Genomic DNA, 20,377 nt, shown 5'->3' with positions numbered 1-20,377 from the left:
TCCTACCTTCCACTCTCTGCAAATATACCTTGATCAGCTGCATCTTTCTAATATTTTCTACTTCTCTTTTAGATAAGTGACTCCAGATCCATATTAGTGTGGTCCGCTCTCATCTGTCCCCTGAAAACCCCCAGCAGAGTTCTCATTCAGGGGCATTTAATGTTGCCGTGACGTCCACATTGTTTCAGTTCCTACCTTCACCGTCCATGGCACACAGAGTTAGCCTATGGATGTCTTACCGCAACCTGACTGATTTCCAGCTCACAGCTTCCTGGACTGCCCAGTGCGGAACAGAGACCGTCTCCGTGCTCATTCACATCGGATTATGCCTTGAGTTTGTGTTCATTCATACTGGTGCTGACTGGAATTTGCAGTCCTTCACAGAAGCCAGCATGTGGTTAGCCTCCACTAAATGTGGAAGTGGTTGAGGCAGGTACAACAACAACTTTTAAAGGACAGTTGGACAGGTCCATGGATTGGAAAGGCTTGGAAGGTTATGGGCCAAACGCGGGCAAATGGGACTAGCTTGGATGGGGCATCTTGGTCGGTATGGACCAGTTGGGCCAAAGGGCCTGTTTCCGTGCTCTATGGCTCTATGAATGGCTACAGTGTTCAGACCCCACACGCCAACCTTCATAGACAACGTGCTCCACCCCCAGCCCCAAAGAGGCACCTCCAGCTGTTGTGTGCTTTCATTCCACCAGGCTGGGGTTTCTGCTATCCCTCTTCTCTGGCTGGCAGCTGGTAGGTATGAGTGAGTGTCCTGGACACGTCAGGTGCTCCAGTCCCTTCCTGTACCTACGTTCCACTCAGCCCTTTTCCTCTTTTCCTCGCTCCCAACCTCTTCCTCGCTCTTCTCTCCACAAACCCTCTCCCTAGGGCTTCCTTAGACAACGGCAAAAGTGAGATGAACATGTCTTCTCGTGATGCATGAGTATGGTGCACATTCACCAGCATCACGTTCTTCACATTGGATTACTGTATCCGTGGATTGTCACCTCGTCGCGGTGGAGAAGCTTGTGTGGTCCTGAGATCCTGAGAGCGATGCCGTCTGGAGCTATGCTCCTGGTAGGGTCACCCGTGGCAGTAAGGTCGATGGTGAGGTCCCTGACAAAGAAGAATCCAACCAAGACCTCAACGGTGGAACAGGCGGACGAAGTCATTTCAAACTCAATGGCTGTGAAGGCGGATGAAGGCTGCAACAAATCCATCAGCTCCAATCGTCATGGTTTCCATGCCACTGGAGTTAGTTGGTTGATTTGTGAAGTATGTGCTTTTTGCAGTGCAACATCAAGTACATGTTAAACAAATACACGCACAAGCATCTTTGCTCTGTGGGCTACTAAGATTGGACTCATAAGCTGCTTGAGAGCCCATAAATAGATCTATGGAATGAAGACCATCATCCTTGACCTTGAGGGATAGCCACAACGACTGTATCACTGGCATTGCAAGGCAGCACCTCTGTTTTCTAGATGTTAAAGAGTCTTCTAGTTTGTTGTAACATCTTGTAACTAGGTCAAAATCATTTAAATCATTTAAGTATAAATGAGTCATTTAAAAACATAGGAATTAAGAGTAGGCCATTTGGCCCTTCGAGCATGTACTACCATTCAATATGGTCAGTACCCTGTTCCCACTTTTTCCCCATATCCCTTGATCTCTTTAGCCTTTAACCATGTCTAAGTCATTCTTGAATTATTTTTAATGATCTGGCTTCAGCTGCTTTCTGTGGTAGAGAAATTGGGAGAGGAAATTTCTCATTTCAATCCTTACTGGCTTACTCCATACCACTAGTTTTGGACTTCCGCATCATGGGGAACATCCATTCTGCCTCTGGTCTGTCCAGTCCTATCAGGATTTTATAAGTCTCAATGAGGTCACCTCTCATCCTTCCATATAAACCCAGTCATCCTAATCCCTCTTTGTACGTCAGTCCTGCCAGCTCATTTAAAACCTTTGCTTTGAGCATGTGATTAAAAATAATGAATTAATTGCAGTTTTAATTTCACTGTTAAACAATAGGCTGGATCTTACTGGATACAGCCTGTTACCTGAACCTACTGCTTTACTGTGCTCCAGAGGACTGGCTGACTGACCCCATGTACATTAAAAAAAATAAACTCAGTTAAAATCACGTTATACTCTTAGAAGTTAATAACAAAAAATCAGAATAAAATAAAATATCCTCGACCAAACAGGCAGAAAACAGCCATCAACCACTGCCTGTCCCCAAACCACCTCAGCTCCCTCAGAACCCACAAAACCAGAGTGGATGTAACCTATCTGCGATTCCAGGGAGAAACAAGAGACTGCAGATGCTGGAAACTGGAGCAAACAAACAAGAAGCTGGAGGAACTCTGGATGAAAGGCCGCGACCCAAAAGATAAACTGTCCATTTCCCCCACAACTGCTGTCGGACCCACTGAGTTCCTCCAGCTTCTTGCTTGTTGCTCTGCAATCTCGAGGGACTGCCTAATAAAAAGAAAAACTTGAAAGTTGCCCATGAAATCATTCCATGTCTCGGTGTCCCTCTCTCACCCATTGAGATACTGTTAACACCAGGATTCCCAACCAAGCCTTTGGCCACCTGCCTCAATATCTCCTCCTCTCAATTTTTTCTGATGTTTGTCTGCCTGCTTTGAAGAAATTGAATGAGTTTCGAATTGAATGAACAAGCCTGAGGGTAAAGAGGCTCATCTATCCCTCAAGAACCCAGACCAGACAGATTAGGTGGCCTTGTCTTCAGCTGTCGAAGTCTTTAGCTCTGGAAGTCCTTCCCAAAACCCCTTTGCCTCACTCTCTTCCTGTTGCATACTCCTGAAAACCCATTTCTGCTCAGTGTCTTAAAGCAGTCTGATTAAATGCTTAACACAACAAACGTAGAGGTCAGTGCATGAGTCAAGCTAATTTTGAACAGAAAATCGGGCTTATTTCTGGACAGAGAACATAAATACGCTCAGCATATTCTTCTTGAATAGCTGGATGATTGCTTTTATGTTGCTATGTTTTGTGTAGTGTACCGCCAGTGCACCGCCTCATGGGATTTGAAATATCCAACCACCACTGACCTCGATCTATTGTGTCACCTGGTAATGCGAAGAGTAGAATAAAAATGGTAGCTCTAAATTTAGATTCTGAGTGAATTTTGTCCTAGGTATATTTCAGGACCAAGCCTTGATGTTGTGGTTTGGTGGACACTATATTTACCTTTCAGCTGAAGTGGTTAAAAAGCACTGGAAAACCATTTGTATAAAGCTGCTTCCTTCCTGAAAGAAGCCTGACTAAAAGTGCAGTTCATTCTATACCTATATTGAGCTGATCCTGAAACCATCCAAACCATGCACTAAAGACCCCAACAAAATCTTATGGTTGTAAATTGGTGAACTGGTTTATTATTGCCACATGTATAGTGAAAAACTTTGTTTTGCATGCCATCCATACAGATCGATTCATTACAGCAGTGCATTGAAGAGTACAAGGGAAAACAATACAGAATGGAGAATAAAGTTCCAGAGAACGTGCAGTGCATCCAGACAATAAGGTGCAAGGCCATAACAAGGTCGATTGCGAGGTCAAGAGTCCATCTTATCGTACTAGGGAACCATTCAATAGTCTTATAACAGTGGGATAGAAGCTGTCCTTGAGCCTGGTGGTACGTGCTTTCAGGCTTTTGTATCTTCTGCCCAATGGGGAGGGGAGAGAGTTTTATGGTCAAAGTCTTATGGTCTTAAGCGCGCGTACATCTGCCGCTTCATATGTGCGCAAGTGGCTCTGGGTGAGTGAGGGACCTTTCTCCCTTCAGTGATCTGGTGTTTGTTCTAAAGGCCCCAGAGTACCAATAACTTTCACAAATCTGGGTCGAAGCATTCCCAAACATAAACCAACCTGCTGAAGGAACTCAGCGGGTCATGTAGCATTTGTGGGGGGGAAAGGAATCGTCGACGTTTTGGGAGGAGTCCTGATGCAGGGTTTTGACCCAAAACGTCCACAATTCCTTCCCGTGCTCCCCACCCCCCATACAGATGCTGCCTGACCCGCTGAGTTCCTCCAACAGCTTGTTTTTAGCTCCAGATTCCAGCATCTGCAGTCTCGTGTGTCTCCTGTGAATTCCCAAGCATGTTAGTCACAGACAAGAGCACTCCAGTGCAGCACTGAACAAATGCTCCATTGTAGTGGCATAAGTTTTAAAGATGAGATGATAAACCAAGACTCCATTTTATACCTCTGCTAAATTGTGAAAGGTCCCACAGCATTTGAAGGGGGGGGGGGGTGGTGGGGTTTGGCTATTTGTTTGGCAATGACAGCAACATTGGGACATCCCAAGGACATGGACAGTGTTACTTATATTCCAGTCTTTCTCCTTTTAACAAGTTTACACCAAATTCGGTGACCTCTTTGGAGGGCAAGACTGTGTGAGTTCCACATCTTTTTTCAAAATCTGAATTAATTGCCCCTGTGCTCATTAATCTTGATTTACTTCTTGTCATAGAGTTATAAGACAAGATAAGATTTCTTTATTAGTCACATGTACATCAAAACACACAGTGAAATGCACCTTTTGTGTAGAGTGTTCTGGGGGCAGCCCACAAGTGTAACCACGCTTCCGGCGCCAACATAGCATGCCCACAACTTCCTAACCCGTACGTCTTTGGAATGTGGGAGGAAACTGGAGCACCCGGAGGAAACCCACGTAGTCACGGGGACACACTCCTTACAGACAGCAGCCGGAATTGAACCCGGGTCACTGGTGCTGTAATAGTGTTATGCTAACCGCTACACTACCGTGCCTGCCTATAAAGGGGTAGTTCCTGCCTCAATGGGCGGGAACCTTCTGGACAAGTAGTAAAAGAGCTATAACCAGCTCTTTTACTGTATAGAACTACACAGCATGGAAACATGCCCTTCAGCCCAACTTGTCTGCGACCAAGTTGCCCAACCAAGCTAGTGCCATTTGCCTGCCCTTGGCCCATATCTCTCTAAACCTTTCCTATCCATGTACTTGTTCAAATGTCTTTTAAGTGTCATATTGTACCTGTCTCGACCACTTCCTCTGGCAGCTCATTCCATATATGGACCACCCTCTGTGTGAAAAAGTTGCTCCTCAGGTCCCATTTAAATCTTTCCTTTCTCACTTTAAACCTATGCCCTCTAGTTTTGGACTCCCCTACCCTGGGGAAAGACTGTGACGATCCACCTTATCTATCCGTTCATGATTTTATAAACCTCTATAAGGTCACCACTTAGCCTCTTACGCTTCAGGGACAAAAGCCCCAGTCTATCCAGCCTCTCCTTATAACAAAGATCTCCAGTCCCTGTAAATCTTCTTTGCACCCTTTCCAGATTAATGACATCCTCCCCTATAGCAGGGTGACCAGAACTGTGTGCAGTGCTCCAAATGAAATTCTTATCCTTGTCTATGGCCTCCTACCTCAACCCTGACTTCCTCCCACTCCAGTGTTTTTGACTGTGCCCTTGGCTGTCTGCATCCATAGCTATGGAATTTCCCCTCTGGACCTCTCCAGCTTCTACGAAAGCAAAATGCTGCAAATTCTGAAAATTCACCTCCTTACCTCTCTCTCAGAAGTTGTTCAAAACCGACCTCCGGACTAGATGGTGTCCTAATATGTTTTTATATATGGCTCACGTTTCAAATGTAGACAAGCTCCTGCTTAACACCTTGGATATTTAACGGTGCGAATGTAAAGCACTTATATAATCAGTCACAAGAAATTCTGCAGGTGCTGGAATCTGGAGCAATACACAAAAAGTGCTGGAGGAACTCAGCAGGTCAGGCAGCATCCACGGAGGGAAATAAACAGTCGACGTTTCGGGCCGAGACCCTTCATCAGGACTGGAAAGGAAGAGGGCAGAAGCTGGAATAAGAAGGTGGGGGGAGGGGGAGGAGCACACACAGGCAGGGGAGAGGTGAGTCCAGGTGAGGGGGGAAGGTGGGGGTGGGGAGATGTAATAAGCTGAGAGGTGATCGGTAGAAGAGGCAAAGGGCTGAAGAAGAAGGAATCCGGTAGGAGGAGGCAGTGGACCATGGAATAAAGGATGAGGGAGGGGAGGGAGGAGATGGGCAGGTCATCAAGGTGGGGGAAGGGAGCCACAGGAATAAGGGAAGACAAAGGAGTCGGGGTGGGGGGGGGGGGAGAAAAAGAAGGGGAGGGGTTACCGGAAGTTAGAGGAATCGATGCTGAGGCCGTCAGGTTGGAGACTCCCAAGGCGGAATACGAGGTGTTGTTCCTCCAACCTGCACCTGGCCTCAACTTGGCAGTAGAGGAGGCCATAATCAGTCCCTTGTTTAACCAGCAAGCAAATCTCAAAGGGAGCATAAAGCAGCTTGATGTGTTTTCCTTGTCCTTCTCTTTGGAGGAGTGGACCCTATTTACTTTATAGTGGACTCTAGGTGGATTTCCAGGTCCATTGCCCAGGCTAGCCTTTCTGTGTAGATTGGACATTCTTCAGTACACAGGGTTCTGCTGCTCACATTCAAATGAGTAAAGTCAGCAGAAGGAACCGTTAAATGTACTAGGATAAAAATTTCAACTCCCCCCCCACATCCCCTCTGCTGCAGTTCTATGTCCCCTCATGAATATGTTTCTGAGACAAATCAGTTGTAATTTTCACTTCCAAGTATCTTTTATTTAAACCGAATTTCACATTGCACTGAAGAAGCTCATTGCTTGGATTCTCGTTACTACTCCATGTAACAGTCTGAACTTCAGCACCACACTCTCACCAACAACAGTGCAAGAGTTTTATAAACAAAACACAATGGGGTGGGGAGTTTTGGTGTGCAGCTGGGTATTTGCTGATGGCAAATGGGCACTGTTGGCAAGGCTGCCACTTACTGCTTATCCTAAATTGATCCTGATCAGAGTGGTTTGTTAGGCCAATTCAATGGACAATTAAGACTCAACCACAAGACTGTAGGTCTGAAGTCTATTATAGACCAGAAGGGTCACATTGGCAGATTTTCTTCCCTAACGGATGTTATTGAATTATGTGGGATTTTGTGTTAAACTGGAAATTTCACAGTCACACTTACTAATGCTATTCCACAGATTGGATTTAAATTCCCTGTCAACGTTGTGGGATTCAGACTTACAGTACGTCTCTTGATCAGTTTTCCAGTTTCTCGTCCATTAACGTAATCACAGCACTATTAACCAGAGCAGCTAATGGAGTGGCAGATGAGGGGTGGGCATTCGTAAACCTGGAGTCAGAGTCAAGAGAGAGGAGTGTAGCGGTTAGGCGGGAGGTGGGTTTGGAGGGCTGGATATGCTATAGGTTAGGAGGTACAGATCTCAGCTCATGAATTTGCACGTTTACCTTGGCTGAGTGGAAATGAGTGTCCCTGTTGCAGATAGTGTGAAATAGATTATTGTTCTGCTGTTTCCAAACCCTATCAAGCACTTTTCTTTAAGCGTCCCCTAAGTTGTCCATGACTTAAAAAAACAGTTTTCTTGGATAGTGAGGCTTCGTGCAGATGTGTGGATTAATTTGTCCACATTAGGCATGAGTGTGCTGTCCAAGTCTGAGACATTTATCCATTTTGTTTTTATTCTGATGTGATGTGTGAGGCGGCACGGTAGCGTAGCGGTTAGCGCGACGCTATTACAGCGCCAGCGATCAGGGTTCGATTCCCGTTGCTGTCTGTAAGGAGTTTGTACGTTCTCCCGTGTCTGCGTGGGTTTCCTCCAGGTGCTCCGGTTTCCTCCCACATTCCAAAGACGTACGGGTAGGTTAATTTGGGTTTAAAATGGGTGGCGCGGACTCGTTGGGCCGGAAGGGCCTGTTACCACGCTGTAAATAAAATTTAAATTTAAATTTAATTTGATTTTACAAGTCGAGTCATAGAGTAACACAGCACAGAAGCAGGCCCTTCGGCCCAACTCATCCATACCGACCAAGGTGTCCACCTAAGCTAGTCCCACTTGCCTGCTTTTGGCCCATATCCCTCTAAACCTTTCCTATCCATGCACTTATCTAAATGTCTTTTAAATGTCGTGATTGTACCTGCCTCAACCACTTCCTCTGGCTGCTCGTTCTACATACCCACCACCCTCTGCGTGAAGAAGTTGCCCCTCAGCCCCCTTTTAAATCTTTCTCCTCTCACCTTAAACTTATGCCCTCTAGTTTTTGGTTCCCTTTTGTACCTAATATTACCTAAATACCTGCTGTTACTGGGTAAGGGGTGGTGAATGAGAACTGGGAACCTAGAACACAGCTCACTGAAATGCACTTGATGTCATAATGTAGGAGATGCAACCTCCAAGCTGCACACAGCAAACTTCCAAAATAACAACTGATGAGATAAGCTATTTTAGTGACATTGATCAAGGGAGGGGTATTGGTCCAGACACAGGAGAACTTGCTCTTCTTCAAGATGGGACAGCGCAGTGGTGCAGTCATAGAGCTGCTGCCTCGCAGTGTCCCTGGTTCGATCGTGTGACCATGTGGGTTTCCGCTGCATGCTCCAACTTCCTTTCACATCCCAAAGGCGTGCAGATTGGTGGGTTAATGAGCCACTGTAAATTGCCCCTCGTGTAAATGGTTAGATTCATAGAATAATATAGCACGAGAACAGGCACCTTCGCCCAAGTTGTCCGTGCAAACCAAGATGCCCACCTAAGCTAGTCCCATTTGCCTGTGTTTTGCCCACATCCCCCTAAACCTTTCCTAACCTTGGACATGTCCAAATATTCTTTAAAAGTTGTTATTTTAAATGCAGTTCCTTCCATATACCCACCACCCTCTGCATGAAGACAGTGCCCCTCAGGTCCCTTTTAAATCTTCCCCTCTCTCCTTAAATCTGTGCCCTCTAGTTTTTTATTCCCTTTCCCTGGGAAAAAGACTGTGTGCATTCACGTTATCTGTGGTTAGTAGAATTCAAGGTCAAGTTTATTGTCATGGGCACACACACCCAGGGTATAAATGCCATGAAAATGAGCTTTTTGCAGCAGCAGCACAGAGCATTACAACATCACAACATAAGTTAAACTTAAATGAGCATAAATTATATATAACTTACACGACAAAATCAACATAACGATATTAGTGCAAATTGAGAGAGAGAAAGAAAAATGTCGACCGAGCCAGTGTTAAGGTTTTTCAGGTCAGTTCAAGAAGTTGACAGCAGTGGGGAAGAAGCTGTTGTTGAACCTTGAGGTGTGGGTCTTCAGGCTCATTTGCCATAAGTCAGCCTCAGGCTCAATGATAGGAATATGGGGAAATTAGCTTACAGAGAGATTTAGTTGGAGAATGGGATTGTTCTGTGAGCTGGTATAAGTTCAGTGGGTTCAGTAGTATCCTTCTGTATCATAAGAAAATATTGGCATGGGATATTGTGTGTACACGAGTGTTGGAGGCAAGACCTCGGATTGGTGTCCCATCCAAGCAAGAGGCAGGGTGTCCAACAGCTCTCCTCTCCCTTGTCCTTACAATGGGATTACGAGCCTGAAGTCACGGGAGCTTGAAGCCACAAGCCCCCTGAGTCAAAGGTAAGAGTCTTCTCAGTCATTGATCCAAGGCTTGCACCTCAGCACACTGCTGCTGTTATTTTCCTGTTGTTAGCTGCACTGGTGATTTGTGTACACTTGATCGCTCTTCCAGGGCAGTTGTGAAGATTCAGCCCCATTAGATCAGCTGTTACACAGGGTAGGTGCACATGTGCGGACAGACCTTAGTTTGCTAGGATTAGCTTGCTGTTGATCCACTTACACAACACTGCAGTTGTAACCTCACTGAACAGTGCTCAGCTGCAGGCAGCTGGCTGTGAGGGGTATAATGTGTAAGTACAGCAGTTACTGACAGCTGGCCCACAGTCGCATGTTCAATTAATTGTATAAACCGTATAGTCTGCTCCTGAAAATTAACACAGTCTTGGCAGCAGATTTGTAAGGAATATAAATTATCTGCCATTCATTTGCATTGTAATAATCTTATAACCATAGAACCATGGAACACTAGAGCACAGAAAACAGGCCATTTGACCCTTCTAGTCTGTGCCAAAACTTTATTCTGCTAGTCGCATTTACTGACACCCAGTCCATACCCCTCCAGACCTCTCCTGTTCACGTAGCTATCCAATTTATTCCTAAAACTTAAGAGTGAGTCTGCATTTACCAATTCAGATGGCAGCCTGTTCCACACTCCCACCACTCTCTGAGTGAAGAAGTTCCCCCTAATGTTCCCCCTGAACCTTTCCCCTTTCACCCTAAAGTCATGTCCTCTCATACTTATCTCTCCTAATCTAGGTGGAAAGAGCCTGCTCGCATTAACTCTGTCTAGACCCCTCATAATTTTGTAAACCTCTATCAAGTCTCCTCTCATTCTCCTGCGCTCCAAGGAATAAAGTTCCTAGCTTCTTGCTAGTCCCCTGAGGGTTGACAATGACTTCCTTCCACTCATATTCTGTGGGGTCAGCAGACTCTGCCACGGGTGGGGTTTGACGGAGTGGGTGGTTTGCTTGAGTGATGGTGAGCTCCTTCTGACATTTTCACATAGCTCTGTGTGCTCCCATCGAAGAAACCCTCCATGTTCTCCTTACCTTTCTGGGTGCACCTCCATTTTGAGAGCCCAATGATTCCCACAAATTGGACAGAGTCTGCATTTTCTCAAGGAGACTTTGAAAAGATCTTTGAATCTTTTGCTTCTGTTGTCCTGGTGATCTATGCCCTGAATTGAGTGCCTGTTTCAAGGGTCTGGTATCAGACATGAGAGCGAGGTGGTCTGTCCATTGGTGCTGGTTGAGTGTAACTGGAGTCTTGATGCTGGGGCTGTTGAACTGAGAGCACACTGATGTTGGTTCACTTCTGGATTTGGAGGATTTTGTAGAGATGACATTGGAGTTATCTCCAGTGCATTGAAAGGCCTGTTGTAGGTAGTCAAAGGCCTTTGTTAAAGTGCCACATTAGAGATTATTAAACAAAATCAGGGCCTTCTAAAGGTTCAAATGCACCGCATCAGCTGATTTGCCCTTATCCATTCTGCCAGTTGCAACCTCCAAAAACTCCCAACAAATTAGTCCCACATGATTTTCCTTTCATAAATTGATGTTGACTCATCCCAAGCCTATGAGTATTTTATGAGTGCCCTCCTACCATTCCTTATTAATGGATTCCAGAATTTTCCTTGCCACTGATGTCAGACTAACTGCTCTATGATCCCGTTTTCTCTCTCCCCTTAAATAGTACCCAAGAGAAGGAAAGACGATAGATTCTGTAACTTTAGTAACTCAGTTCCCTAATGCGATAAGATGGACTCTTGACCTCACAGTCTGCCTTGTTATGACCTTGCACCTTATTGTCTGCCTGCACTGCACTTTCTCTGTAGCTGTTACATGTTATTCTGCATTCTGTTATTGTTTTACCCTGTTCTACCTCAATGCACTGTGTAATGAATTGATCTGTATGAATGGTTTGAAAGACAAGTTTGTTACTGTACCTCGGTACAAGTGACAATAATAAACCAATTCCAATTCCAGCTCACCCAGACCCAGACTGTAGTTACTGAATACCCAGTTAATGAAAACATGACAAAGGAAGATAGCTCACCTGGGCACTTCTACACCCTGTACATTCAGCATGAGATACCAGCCACTTGTAAAAGAGGAAGATATTCTATGAATAATTGTGAAGGAGGAGCTAGTGAAAAGATATGAATCAATTATGTACTGGCATCTCAAGCAAGCTCAGAAAGTGCTAGAGTAACTCAGGGGGTCAGGTGGCTCCTATGGAGGGAAATGGATAGTTGATGTTTCGGGTCGAGACCCGTCAACTGGACCGGCCACAGATGATGAGTCTCAACCCAATATGTTGACTGTCCATTTCCCTCCACAGATGCTGCCTGACCTGCTGAGTTCCTCCAGCGCTCTGTGTGCTGCTCCAGATTCCAGCATCTGCAGTCTCTTCTGTCTCAAACACAATTCATAATCAATTACCTAAGTCTCTTTTTGTAAAAGAGGAATCTGAAGCGATCAGGATTCTGATTAAAGGGCCCATGAATAAAGATTAATAAAGTAGCCCATTGAAGCTTTTCCACCACTCATGGCCGTCCATTGAGTTACTCTTCACTTCTTTGAAGTAGTGGATGTGTAGCAGGTTGATGTTTGGCACCAGCGGGTACAGATGATCCAGCCTGTTATTCAGCTATTCCAGATCTTTTCCCTCAACAGCCTATGAATTCTGGAAGTCAATTAAGAATTTTGAAGCCAAAAAAATGGATAGACTTCTGATGGGTGAAGTGTCAGAACCAAGGCAGATAAGATACTGATTCGCCAGAATCTCATTGAATGGCAGAGCCAGCACAAAGGGCTTTAGCTTGCTTTTGTTCACATATGCCTAAAATCTTTATCTCAGGAATTCTGGCACCATCAGAGTGTTTAATGCTCTATGTTTGAGGCCTATTTCATTAAGAATGTGTTTTAATTACACAGAAGTAGTGCAGTCTTTGCAGAGAGACAACAGGTGTATGGTTCCATATTCCTGCTTAACATCTGTTTCACTTCGGTGTTCTGTGTCCACCAGCGTCTGCCCTATTTGCAGCATAGGCTAACTCACCCGCCTTGTGGAATGCATCTATTCTCCATTGCATGTGGCTTGACGCTTCCATGTGTAAAACCTTAAACAAGCTCTATGTTAAAAACTGAGCCAAATTGCTGCCCTTTCAACCAAGATAGCCGCTGTAAAGTTTCTCAACATCTGCCATTCCACTTAACATTTTTAAAAAGAAACATCGATTTTTAGAAGAAAAAAGAAGTAAATTTCCGCTGATAAAATTCAATAAAATGAACACTTCAACAAGCTGCACCCTGAACAGACGCAGGATGCAACTTACCAGACTGAAAATAGAAGCAAAAAGTTGATTTTTGAATGGTATTTTTGGGGATCTCCCAAGTAATTTGGCAGGCTTGATACATTTGTTGTTTGGTTCCAATAGAACACTTGTATCCTGTTCTGTGGAAGCCTTTGCTCCATTGTACCCTGGACAAGAAGCAAACCTCATACAGTCTTAAAACACAACCCTTGCACCCCCAATCTGCATCATAAAAGTCTGCCACACCAATGCTCAAAGCATGCTAATTGGCAGGCTCACTCCTGCGTTGTGAATAAACAGACAGGACAGACATTTGGAGCACCACAAAGGTCACAAGATCACAAGATCACAAGATAAGGGAGCAGAAGCAGGCCATTCGGCCCATCGAGTCTGCTCCAAGGAAAAGGGAAAAAGAAATGGGGCGGGAAAAAAAGAGAGAGAAAAAAAAAAACTATTCTAATCCCATTTGCCAGCCTTATCCCCATATCCCTTGATACCCTGACTATTTAGATATCTGTCTATCTCCTCCTTGAACACCCCCACTGATCTGGCCTCCACTGCTGTGCGTGGCAAGGAGTTCCACAATTTCACCACCCTCTGGGTAAAGAAACTTCTCCTCATCTCTGTCTTGAAACTGTACCCTCTAATTCTAAGATTGTGCCCTCTGGTCCTGGACACGCCCACCAAGGGAAACAGCCTAGCCACATCTACTCTATCCTTACCTGTCAACATTTTAAATGTCGCTACGAGGTCCCCTCTCATCCTTCTGTACTCCAGCGAGTACAGTCCAAGAGCCGACAAACGCTCATCGTACTTAAGCCCTTTCATTCCTGGAATCATTCTCGTAAATCTCCTCTGAACCCTCTCCAACGTCAGCACATCCTTCCTAAGATGCGGGGCCCAAAACTGCGCACAGTATTCCAAATGAGGCCTCACTAGCGCCCCGTAGAGCCTCATCAACACTTCCTTACTTTTATACACTATACCTCTCGAGATGAATGCCAACATAGCATTCGCTTTCTTAACCACCGATCCAACCTGGTGGTTAACTTTTAAGGTATCTTGTATAAGTACCCCCAAGTCCCTTTGTACTACCGCACTATCAATCTTCTCTCCTTCTAGATAATAATCTACCCGCTTATTTCTACTTCCAAAGTGTACAACTGCACATTTCTCAACATTGAATCTCATCTGCCATTTTCTTGCCCATTCTCCTAAACTGTCTAGGTCCCTCTGCATTCTTTCTATTTCCTCTATGCTCCCTACTCCTCCACTTATCTTGGTGTCATCCGCAAACTTAGCCACACAACCATTTATTCCATCATCCAAATCATTGATGTACAAGGTAAAAAGGAGAGGCCCCAACACCGACCCTTGCGGCACACCACTAGTAACCGGTAACCAACCAGAACGAGATCCTTTTATTTCCACCCTTTGCTTCCTGCCAACCAGCCAATTCTCCACCCATTTTGCTACCCTGCCCATAATTCCATGACCTCTCATCTTATTAATCAGTCTCTTGTGAGGCACCTTATCAAAGGCCTTTTGAAAGTCTAAATACACAACATCTACCGCCTCTCCCTTATCCACCCTACCTGTGATTTCTTCAAAAAACTCCAATAGGTTGGTCAGACAGGACCTCCCCTTCACAAAACCATGTTGACTAGGTCCTATCTTGCCTTGCGCCTCTAGGTATTCGGTAACCTCCTCCTTGAGGATAGACTCCAATAATTTTCCCACCACTGACGTCAGACTAATAGGTCTGTAATTGCCTTTGTGCTGCCTCCCACCTTTCTTATATAACGGAACTACATTCGCTACCCTCCAGTCCTCCGGAACCATGCCAGAATCTATCGATTCCTGAAAAATAATCGCCAACGCCTCCGCTATCTCCACAGCCACCTCCTTCAGAACCCGGGGATGCACCTCATCCGGTCCGGGAGACTTATCAGCCTTAAGCCCCTTTAGTTTTCCAAGCACCTTCTCCCTATTAATCTCAATTGAACTCAGCTCCAATTCGTGAGACTCCTGACTAATGGGCACATTGCTTATGTCCTCCACGGTGAAGACCGATGCAAAATATTCATTCAATTCCCTTGCCATCTCACTATCATCCATTATAATACCTCCTGCACCGTTATCAATTGGTCCTATGTCAACCCGTGTCTCTCTTTTATTCCTTATGTATTTAAAAAAACTCTTAGAATCCTTCCGAATGTTGTCCGCCAGCTTCCTTTCGTAACTCATCTTTGCTTTCCTAATGACCTTCTTAGTTTCTCTCTGCAGATTTTTAAAATCGTTCCAATCTTCTGTTTTCCCACTAATTTTTGCTACTTTGTACGCCGCCCCTTTTGCTTTTATTTTATCCTTCACCTCCCTCGTTATCCACATCTGTGCCTTTTTTCCATTCAAAACCTTCTTTTTTCTTGGAATATATCTGTCCTGCATTGTCCTTATTTCCTGTAGAAATTTCTTCCATTTTTCCTCTGCCGTCCCTCCAGCTAACTTACTCCTCCAATCAATTTGGGCCAACTCATCTCTCATACCTTTGTAATTTCCCTTATTCCACTGAAATATCGATACACCAGTTATCAGCTTCTCCTTCTCAAACTTGAAACTAAACTCAATCATATTGTGATCACTTGTTCCCAGTGGTTCCTTTACCTTTAGTTCCCTAATCACCTCGGGTTCACTACACAGCACCCAATCCAAAACAGCCGATCCCCTGGTGGGCTCCTCAATAAGTTGCTCCAGAAAAACATCCCTTAGACATTCCACAAACTCACTCTCCTGAGTACTACCGCCTTGCTGCATTTCCCAGTCCACCTTCATGTTAAAATCCCCCATAATTATCTTCACATTGTCACTCTGACATGCTTTTTCTATCTCAATCTGCAACTTATGGTCCACTTCCTGACTGCTGTTCGGGGGCCTATATATGACTGCTATTATTGTTCTTTTACCCTTGCTATTTCTCAGCTCCACCCATAAGGATTCCACCTCCTCTGACCCAATGTCCTTCCTTTCTATTGATTTTATATCGCTACTAACCATCATGGCCACACCTCCCCCTCTGCCTACCCTCCTATCCTTCCTATATACTGTATACCCCTTGACATTCAGTTCCCAATCACATCCATCATGAAGCCACGACTCAGTGATTGCAACGATGTCATATTTATTAACCTGTAGTTGTGCCACTAGGTCATCTACTTTATTCCTGATGCTACGTGCATTTAAATATAGTATGTTTAGACTGGTATCTGCTATTGATTTTATTGTACCTCTAATGATCAGCAGATTATCCTGACTTTCTACCTGTCCATCCTTCTTACTATCTTCGCTACCTACTATCTTAGACATGTTCGTGTAGACCTCATCCCCTATCCTAACATTCGGTATCCGAACATCCTCATCCCCGATCCTAACATTCTGTATCCTAACATCCGGATTTGTTGTACTTCTATTATTCAGTAAATTATCCTGACTTATCACCTGCCTGTCATTCTTGCCATCCTCAATGGATTCGTTTCTATACACTTTCTCCCTCACCTTAGCATCTTGTAACCTAGCATCCTGGTTACCATCCCCCTGCCAGATCAGTTTAAACCCTCCCCTACAACTAAATTAAACATTCCCGCCAGGATATTGGACCCTTTGGAGTTTAGATGCAACCCATCCTTAGCAAATAGGTCTTGCCTCCCCCAAAAAAGGTCCCAGGTATCCAAGAATCTGAAGCCCTGCCCCTTGCACCAGTCACTCAGCCACGCATTTAACTGCCAGAGCTTTCTATTCTTCCTGTCATTGATACGCGACACGGGTAGTAGTCCTGAGATTACTACCCTTGAGGTCCTACTTTTCAACCTTCTCCCTAATGCCTTGTATTCCTCCTTCAGGACCTCTTCTCTTTTCCTACCTACATCATTGGTACCTACATGTACCAAGATTTCTGGCTGCTCACCCTCCCCCCTCAGAATATTCTCGACACGGTCTGTGATATCCCGTACCCTGGCACCAGGGAGGCAACACACCATCCGAGACTCATTATCGCTATCGCAGAATCTGCTATCCGTACCCCTTACTATCGAATCCCCAATAACCACTGCATGTCTCTTCCTCTGCTGGACCACTGCATGTCTCTTCCTCTGCTGGACCACAGTATCAGACACGGTGCCAAGGTCCTGGCTGCTGAGGTCTTCCTCTATGAAGTCATCCTCTCCAACCGAATCTAAAATGAGATATCGGTTTTTGAGGGGGACTGCCACTGAGGTGCTGTCTACATAATCTTTATAACTCCTGTCTATCTCCTGCTCGCTCTCCCTAACCAACCGAAGGTCATCCAGCTGCTGCTCCAGACTCTCAATCCGTTCCTTGAGGAGCCGCATCTCGGTGCACTTTGCGCAGATGTAGTTATCAGGGAGTCTGGTCGTCTCCCAGGGGCCCCACATCTGACACTCCAAACACAATACTAATCCCAGATGCATACTGCTGAATATCACTGAGCTCAACACTAAACTAAACTAATAACTCACCCCTCTCTATAATCTCGCCTCTTACCCGCTCTCGCCGAAGCCCGTTGAGCCAAAGCCCAACCCACTCTGCTCCCTCACACTCAGCTGCCCGCTCCGACGCTGCCCGCTAGATATGCTCGTCTGCTTTTTAAATCGCCCGCGCGCTTCCGGGTGACGTCACGCGCCTGCGCAGTCACTCGCCGCTGTCCCGAACGCTAGAAAGAGAAAAAAAAACCTCGTTATTTTCCGGCAATCTCCGCTCTCTCGTCGCTGGAAAGAAAACTTGAAGGCGAACCTTCGACTTTTAAATCGCCCGCGCGCTTCCGGGTGACGTCACGCGCCTGCGCAGTCACTCGCCGCTGTCCCGAACGCTAGAAAGAGAAAAAAAAACCTCGTTATTTTCCGGCAATCTCCGCTCTCTCGTCGCTGGAAAGAAAACTTGAAGGCGAACCTTCGACTTTTAAATCGCCCGCGCGCTTCCGGGTGACGTCACGCGCCTGCGCAGTCACTCGCCGCTGTCCCGAACGCTAGAAAGAGAAAAAAAAACCTCGTTATTTTCCGGCAATCTCCGCTCTCTCGTCGCTCCTTGTTGTAAACGGGATGTTGTATGATGGAGAAGGTACAAAATAGGGTTTCCGTGGGTGATCCATAACTACCTGATTGAGATAGTTGGAGACACAAGAGACTGCAGATGCTGGGGTCTGGAGCAACAAACAATCTGCTGGAGGAACTCAGTGGGTTGAGCAGCATCTGCGGGGAGAAAGGAAATAATCCTGCTGCAGGGTTTCAACCTGAAACATCAAACATCGACAATCCTTTCCCCCCGCAGATGCTGCTCGACCCGCTGAGTTCCTCCAGCAGGTTGTTTGTTGATTGAAGTAGCTGTTTTTTTAATAAAGAGAACGCTGAGGAGTGACTTAATAGACATTTAGACAGGTACAAATATTGGAAAGGTTTAGAGGGATATGAGGCAAACGGGGGGAAATGGGACTAGCTTAAGTAGACAACTTGGTCGGCACGGAGAGTAGGGCCAAAAGGCCTGTTTCGGTGCTGCATAACTCTGATTCTAATAAAAGTTATTCAATTAATGAATGGGTTTACGGTAAAATGGATGTTTTCGCAGAAGATCACAGAAGTGGAGGAAGTAAAAAAACATAGTCGCTAATAAATCCAAGTGGAAATTCTGGAGAAAGTTCTTCCCTCAGAATGGTAAGAACGTGGAACTCCTACCGCATGGAGCAACTGAAGCAAATAGTATAGATGTGTTAAACAAGAGGTTAGGTAACTACGTGATGGAGGAAACAATGGAAAGATGTGTTGAGGAAGTTGATGATAGGACACTAGGTGAAGCTTAAACACTGATATGGGCATATTAGACGGAATGGTCTGCTTCTGTATTGCAAGTGCTTCGGTAAGACTGAAGTGCTGAGTTTGACCTACCAGCTCACCATAAGTCAAAAGGCCTAAATTATAGGATAGAGTTGTCAAAGTCAGTACCCCGGAAACCACCAGGGTAAATCCCGTCCAAAACATAACAGCATAAGAACTAGAAGCAGGAGTAGGCCATTTGGCCCCTTGTGCTTGCGCTGCCAATTAGTAAGTTCACGTCTGATCTTTTACCTCAGGGCCACCTACCTGCACTATCCAAAGATTCGCTCACCTCTGGATAAAGACATTTTTTTCTTATCTCTGTCCCAAATGGCCGATCCCTTTTTTGGAGACGGTGACTCTTGGTTTTAAACAGCTCAGCCAGGGGAAACTTCATCCCTGGATGTACCCTTCCAACCTGTATGAGACATCTGTATCTTCCATTGAGATCGCTTCTCCTTCTAGAGAATGTAGACGTCGTCTGATTAATCTTCTACTTAATGATGGTTCCCCCACCCCGCCACTCCCCCATCCCAGGAGTCAATCATTGTATGCCCTCTGTCCTTGCATAGGGAGACTTTGCTCAGTAGACCAGGTGTGGTCTCTCTAATTTTGGTAAAATGTCTTTGCTCTTCGACTCAATTCCTCCTGCGGTAGACTTAACATACCACTTAGCTTCCTAGTTATTTCCTGAATCTGCATGTTAACTATCAGTGATTCATGTGCAGAGCTCCGGCACCTTTCAGTCTCTCCGCATTTAAAAATAACATTTCATGTTTTTATATTTTCTACAAGTGAATGACCACATTTTCCTCATATTTTATCCCACCTGCCATGTCCTCCTGCCTGTCTGTATCCTCCGCAGCTTCTCAAAACCCACAGCACAACCCAACTTTGAATCATCAACAAACTTGAATAAAGCACACTTGGTCCCCTTGTCCGATTGTGAACATCTGGGGCCCCAGCACCATTCCCAGTGGGATCCCATCATCCACAGCATCCTGTCCTTTCACTCCTACCCTCAATTCTTTGATAACTAAAACTCGGTCCATGCATTGTTATCCCAATCCCCTGTGTTCCAACTTCAAAAGACTTGATGTATATGGGACTATTGAAATCAAAATTGGGCCGAAGGCCCTGTATTGTGCTGTACTGTTCTATGGTTCTAAAAAACTGCAGATGTTGGAAATCTGAAACAAAAACCACAAATGCTGGAAGTGCTCAGCAGGTCAGGTAGCATTTTTTTCCACAGGTGCTGCCTGACCTGCTGAGTATTTTCAGCACCCTCTGTTCATACTTTGAATATTTGTGGTGTAGCTGGCACTTATTGGCTCCCAGCTCTTTAATGTCGAAGGCAATGTGTGGGGTGATTGCTGCACCACTTTCTCAAGTCAAGTAAAGCGTACTCCTTGCCAAGATCTGCCTCCTGATTGCTGGTGGTGATGGCAAGACTGGTCTGATAGTATCAAAAACCAAACTGCTGGAGGAACTCAGCAGGTTGAGCAGCATCTGTGTAAGGGGGAAGGAATAATCGACGTTTCGGATCGAGACCCTGCATCGGGGCTGAGAGTGGAGGGGGGAGATGGCCGGTATAAAGAGGAGAGGGGAGGTGGTGAGAGAGGGGCTGGTAGGTGATCAGTGGACCGAGAATAAGGGAAGGATGACAGGCGGGT

The 20,377-nt window shown here is 45.4% G+C and overlaps 1 protein-coding gene and 1 non-coding gene across 6 annotated transcripts in view; one reads left to right on the top strand and one right to left on the bottom strand.

Annotated features, from left to right (window-relative positions):
* hipk3a (homeodomain interacting protein kinase 3a) overlaps positions 1–20,377 on the top strand; it is a 244,886-nt gene that overhangs the window by 143,696 nt on the left and 80,813 nt on the right. The window lies entirely within an intron of this gene.
* LOC127578026 (U7 small nuclear RNA) lies at positions 4,801–4,866 on the bottom strand. The gene has a single exon (XR_007957471.1). It is a non-coding gene; the product is annotated as a U7 small nuclear RNA (small nuclear RNA).

This window comes from Pristis pectinata, chromosome 14 (assembly GCF_009764475.1).
Source record: "Pristis pectinata isolate sPriPec2 chromosome 14, sPriPec2.1.pri, whole genome shotgun sequence".
In the NCBI taxonomy this organism is placed as follows: domain Eukaryota; kingdom Metazoa; phylum Chordata; class Chondrichthyes; order Rhinopristiformes; family Pristidae; genus Pristis; species Pristis pectinata.
The sequence above is the reverse complement of the archived record's forward strand: the minus strand, read 5'-3'. Positions and strand labels throughout refer to the sequence as shown.